The sequence below is a fragment of the Crocodylus porosus genome, unplaced genomic scaffold, assembly GCF_001723895.1.
Source record: "Crocodylus porosus isolate Cpor-Errol unplaced genomic scaffold, CroPor_comp1, whole genome shotgun sequence".
NCBI classification, from domain to species: Eukaryota; Metazoa; Chordata; order Crocodylia; family Crocodylidae; genus Crocodylus; species Crocodylus porosus.
In genome coordinates, this window is record NW_017728906.1 from 34318636 (window position 1) to 34324120 (window position 5485).

At 40.0% G+C, this 5485-nt stretch overlaps 1 protein-coding gene across 7 annotated transcripts in view; it reads right to left on the reverse strand.

The window, feature by feature from the left end:
- Positions 1 to 5485, reverse strand: part of TIAM1 (T-cell lymphoma invasion and metastasis 1) — a 263725-nt gene that overhangs the window by 199503 nt on the left and 58737 nt on the right. For all 7 annotated transcript variants that reach the window (XR_002099702.1, XR_002099703.1, XM_019528813.1 and 4 more), the window contains exon 3: positions 1001 to 1167. The gene's annotated coding sequence lies outside the window, so the exon portion shown is untranslated. The remainder of the gene's footprint in view (positions 1 to 1000; positions 1168 to 5485) is intronic.

Below are 5485 nucleotides of genomic sequence, written 5' to 3' on the forward strand. Positions count from 1 at the left end.
TGGAGTGCAGCAGGCCCCACCATGCTTCTGGCCAAGGGGCCCTGCAAGTCCTGCCCCTCCCCAGAGATTGGCAAATGGCCAAGCAGATCAAACCAAAACCTTTTCAGCTGAAAAGGTTTTCATCAGAAAGTGACAAATTTGTTGAAACCAAAGTGTGCTGGAGCACACCACTTTCAAAAAAACATGTTGTCAGGAAAAGTCTCTCAGATTGAGGAAGAACAGAATAGCCAATAGCTTAGTGGTCAAGGCACACATCTTGGACCCCCCCCCCAAAAAAAAGACAGGGTCAAGAATGGCTTTATCCTAGGTCTTCCACATCCCAGGGAGTATCTTGATGACCAAGGTTATTCATTGGTTTGAGGTGGGCCTCTCCACATCCACATCATTTTTCAGGGGAGATGGCAGTCTATAAACAACTGTTTCATCCCAGTGCAGAATGGAAAGATTTCCAAAACCTTGAAAAGGTCTTTAGGAAAAGATAACCATTTCTTGCCTCAAACCTAATGAGAAGTTCTGTACAAACCTACTCGTGATGTGATACCACATTATTTTAATCTGCTCTCCCTGAACGTGTATTAAAAATGAAAAGAAAAAACAGACCATTTAAAAATACATAAACTTAAAAAAAAGAAGAAAGAATAGTTTGAAGAAAGAACAAGGGAATAACATGAGATGAAGTGATATAGAAAACAATTTAAGATGAATATCAGTGAGCAAGTATCTCAGGAGTGAATTACTAAAACTGTAGAATAGCCTCTAAAGGGAAGTGATGAAAAGCAATTCCAGGCGAACATCCTGCAGTGGCAGAGCACAGACTTGTGACCTAATACGACTTAAGAAATCTCTGGATTCTCCATCCAATTAATAGAATGGATTTGAGGATTTTTTTAAGTGAAGAGATTAGGAAGAGAAAATATTCAGGCTCTGAAGACATCTTAAATATTGTTATAAGCCTAAGTGTGTTGAATGTCACAAGATTCTCAACAAAAACAATACATACCTTATCCAGAAGAGACAGGATCTCCTTAACTGTTTTCCTGCTCTGTAATCATGGAGTGTGCTGCTTCAGGTAGAGGGTCCAACAACATCAGTTCATGTAGCTAACATAAAATGCAGCATTCCTTATCATGGCAACACATCTCTGCACACGATTGTTCACATAACAAGCTGTAAATGAAATCACACACATGGATACACAGCAGAAACACTTTGGCTTAACAAACATTTTTTATTATGTAAACATGGCTCAGAGAAGCCTTATTCTCTATGCAGAGAATCCATTTTACTTACAGTAGAATAAGCCTTATTTTATTCAATTAGCTAAAAGAAACTCAGCCTTTAACTTACTAGAGAGAGTGTAACATCCGCAGTTTCAAAGATGCTATGCCATTTTTTAATATTTTTGGCAATTGGATAGGCTATTATTAGAAATATATCTGGTTGCTAGGAAGACTCTGGCAATGACACATACCACCCACAAAACAGAGTCTGTTTAGTGAATCAGAAAGCAGGGGGGAGGAAATCAAGATTAGGAAGGAACATAATAAGATCCATCAAAAGCAAAATTATATGCAATGTATGTGGACATGAACAGCAAACACCATAAACACATGCGCATATACAAATTAAGGTCTTTAGTGGGACCTATGAAGTAGAAAAGTAAAAAATCTAAGTTAAGTGCCAGAATTCTTTTTAGATACATAAAGAATGGACTGCTAGCTTTGCTAACAGAAGCAACTAAGAGAAAATCCATACTGCACAGAAACATAATTATGACTGAATCCAACCACAAGAGGAACATTTCTGGCAAATAGATATGTTTACTTTTAGTCATTTATGTCTATACCTAAAACACTCATATAGGTCTGACCACTCCAAAGCATCACCTCACAAGCATTTATTCACACAACCACTCCCCTGTGAAAGAACGGTACCTCTCTGACAAAGCAGAGAGAGATTAAGCAACCTAACGAAAGTCGTAGCCTCGATCTGTCTCACAGCTGGGAGATGACCCCAGATGTTCAAAATCCCAGTCCAGTGTTCCAAATCACAAGGGAGTGAGCCCTAACTGTAGCCCTCTAGGAGCTCCATATAGGGGCATCCTTTCAGCAAGTTTGGAGTTGCCATGAGATTTAACATTTCAAATGCATGTAGCATCAATTTACACATGTTCATGGTCTTGTGTACTCCATAAAGAATATGACACACCCCCTCTAAATACATACTGTGCTTTCATCTAAAATGTGAGAGTTTACATTACAAAGACAATAAAGAAAGGCCACAGGCTTAATATCACTATAGACTTTAGCAAAGAAAGGATATAATAGTTTACTGATGCTATTAATGATTTAAATCACTAATTCAGCCAAAGCAAAAAAGTAACACTATTTGTACATCACTGACATTTCTGTTTGAGCTTTACTACCGTCTCTCCTGGTTAGCATCGTATCCAAGTAAAACCAAATTATCAGAAAGCATGCATAACAAATTCAGGAAACTGTAAAGCTACTCTTTGTATGTGAATGTTTTGCATGTCCTAAGAAAGATGTTGTAATTAAAAGAAATAGCTCCCTTATGACACAGAACAGAGAAGGTTTAATTATGCTTTTAACTGTTGGGGACGAGAGACTCATATCACACCAATAGTTCTCCAAAATTGTGTAACATCTGCCTAGTAAGATTTAAATGGGATGCAAGTGGGCTCCACTCACAATAAATGTGTCACTAAAATGCTATTTAAACCATTATTTTTCTATTATTTACTTATGAAAAAGAGTTTCAGTCCTCAGTCCTGTGACATTCAAATACCACAGAAGTTATGAATAGGATAAAATCCATTTAACCATTCTTCATGCCAGCAAGCGAGCCTGTTGGTATCACAGAAAAGAGGACAAGGATCAAATAGTCATGAAGCCTAAAAACTGTTCCTTGTCAACTAAAGGAGGTGACCACAGGTCAAAGTGAAAGCATATGGTGCATTCCTCAGACAAGTAATGTTCAATTAGGGTGTCATGGCACCCTGGGTGCCTTGAAATACTTTCAAGGGTACCCCAGGGTGCCACACAATGTTAGCACCGCTAGGTGTGCAAATATGATTCACAAGAAAACCCCAGAGATTTCAAGTAGCATTAAGAACAGTCTGTTCTGTTGTGGTCTTTCCAAGTTAGTTGCAACAGAAAAAAACATTCTATATAATTTTACTGTAGTCAGAAACCAAGCGACAACTAAGAGCTGGCATTTTCTAAGGGTGCCTCAAGTCTAAAAAAAGTTGAGAACTACTGCACTAGACTCAACTGGGAGCCCTCTAGAAGCTTAAGAAATCTCTCTAAGCTCCCATACATATCACCCAAAAACTAGGAAACTTAATCAGATATCATTGCACTTCTGCATATATCAGACAAAATATTAAAATTAAAACATATTAGTCACAGAAATTTTCACTGAAGTATAGACTTCCTTATCTATCTTTGGCCTGGAGCGTTCTCTCATACATAAATGCAAGACAGAAATATTCCTTGCAAAGCCCCTGCCTGTTCTTGTGAAAAAAAAAAAAAAAGGATTGCTGTTTATACAACATAATTTCCTACTCTCTGTACAAAATTCCACTGCAAAAGCTTTGGGAGACAGTGGCTTTTCTGAATTTTGGAGGGCAAAGTCAGAAAGGAATGAACCATAGGAACAAAGTATTCTGTGCAGCACCATCCTTCTACAACTGCACTGGAAGTGCAGGGAATAAAAACTGCTCAATGCTCTATTAGCTCCCTGTGAAGTCCCTCTTTGCTCCAAATTGGCAACTTGGGATGGGACTCAAGACAGCAGAGCAGCTGACATATTGGAAATATATTAAGGGGCAAAAATCAAGAACTAGGAGGGCTAAGATCAAGTTCAGGGTATCTTCAAATCTCTGTCATCTGTAAAACAGAGACCTCCAACAGTTTTCCTGTTCCTCAAGCCACATTCCAAAAGGAAGTAATTATGTGAGGCTACCCCAACACATCATACAAAATTGAGAATAATATATACACACTACATTACTCGCAACCACATGGAAGTAAAACACTCAAAGCATTATGTTCTTAGCTTTCTCATGATGCATCTAACACCCTCGTTCTATTTTGCACATGGAACAAAATTTTCAAAGTAACAAGTTTTTTGGTTTTTGTTTTTTTTTTTTTAAATATCATGTACATGTATACAGACATGCACTATACATACTGTACTACTCTTATAGGTCTTGATTCTTCAAACAGGGACACTAACAGACTCAAACCCATGTCAACATGTTTTATACACAAGTGGCAGCTCCAATTTATTTTATTAGCGGTAGAAATTTTATATAGAATTTAAAGGGAAGAAAAAACAAATGGACTGTGCAATGGTCTATCTGTACCGAGCCCTACAGACAACACGGTTTGCCATATCTTCCATCATCCTTAAAAAAAATGCCAGCCTAGCAACTTGGACATTAGGGCTGTGCGAAGCTTCGGTCGTTGATTTGATTCGGCGGAGGTTTTGCCCGATTCCACAGCCGAATCTCCAAATTCGAATCGAATCAGGAGACCCTTTAATCTCTCAGAATAGAAATCAGAACCCTCCAAATCAATTCAGAGAGATTCGATGATTCAGACGTAGACACAGTTTTAAATGTTTTTTCTAAATACCTCAAGGTACCAGGCAGCTTGTGACCGCTGAGATGGTGGAGTGGATGGAGCGTCCTATGGGAGGGTGGCGGTGGGGGGCCCCAGCACGCTCAGCAGTGGACGCAGAAGTGGACCAGAAGCAGTTCTGGTCCACTTCCGGGTCTGCCACAGAGCACGCAAGGGACCTACCCCCCCCACTTCAGCAACTAGTGCCTCCTGGGTCCGGTGGGGAGGCACTCGGTGTCCAATTGCCGAGCTGGGCCCTCCCACACACTTGGCGGTAGACCCAGAAGTGGACCACACTCCTGTGGGACACTCCATCCACCCCAGCATCTCAGTGTTCACGAGCCATGCCTGGTACCCCGAGATATATAGAAAAAACATTTTAAACTGTCTATGGCCAAATCGCTGATTCTCCAAAAATCAGAATTGAACCTTCAGATTCGGATTCAGCTGAATCAAATCAGGACAGTGATCCAAATCACCAAATTAAAATCGCTGCCCCAATCTGAATCCAAATTAAATACGACCCAGTTTGCACACCCCTATTGGACATTACCCAGAGTTCTACTTCCAACTCTATAGCTGACCTCCCAGGTGCTGGCAGACAAGTCAATTCATCTCTCTCGAGCCCTTGCTTCCCTTCCCACTGTTTGCCTGTCCAGTCTATTTAGGTTACAACTCCCCTGGCACAGGAATTTTCTGAATCACGCGTTTGGATTTTTCGATCAATTTTGGATTTGGTCCTTTCAGAGGACAGCGATTCGTTTCAGTGTTTTGGATCACTGCTCTATTTCAAATTCAGCCGAATCTGCTGTGGAGTTTTGATGCTGTTTCGGAGATTC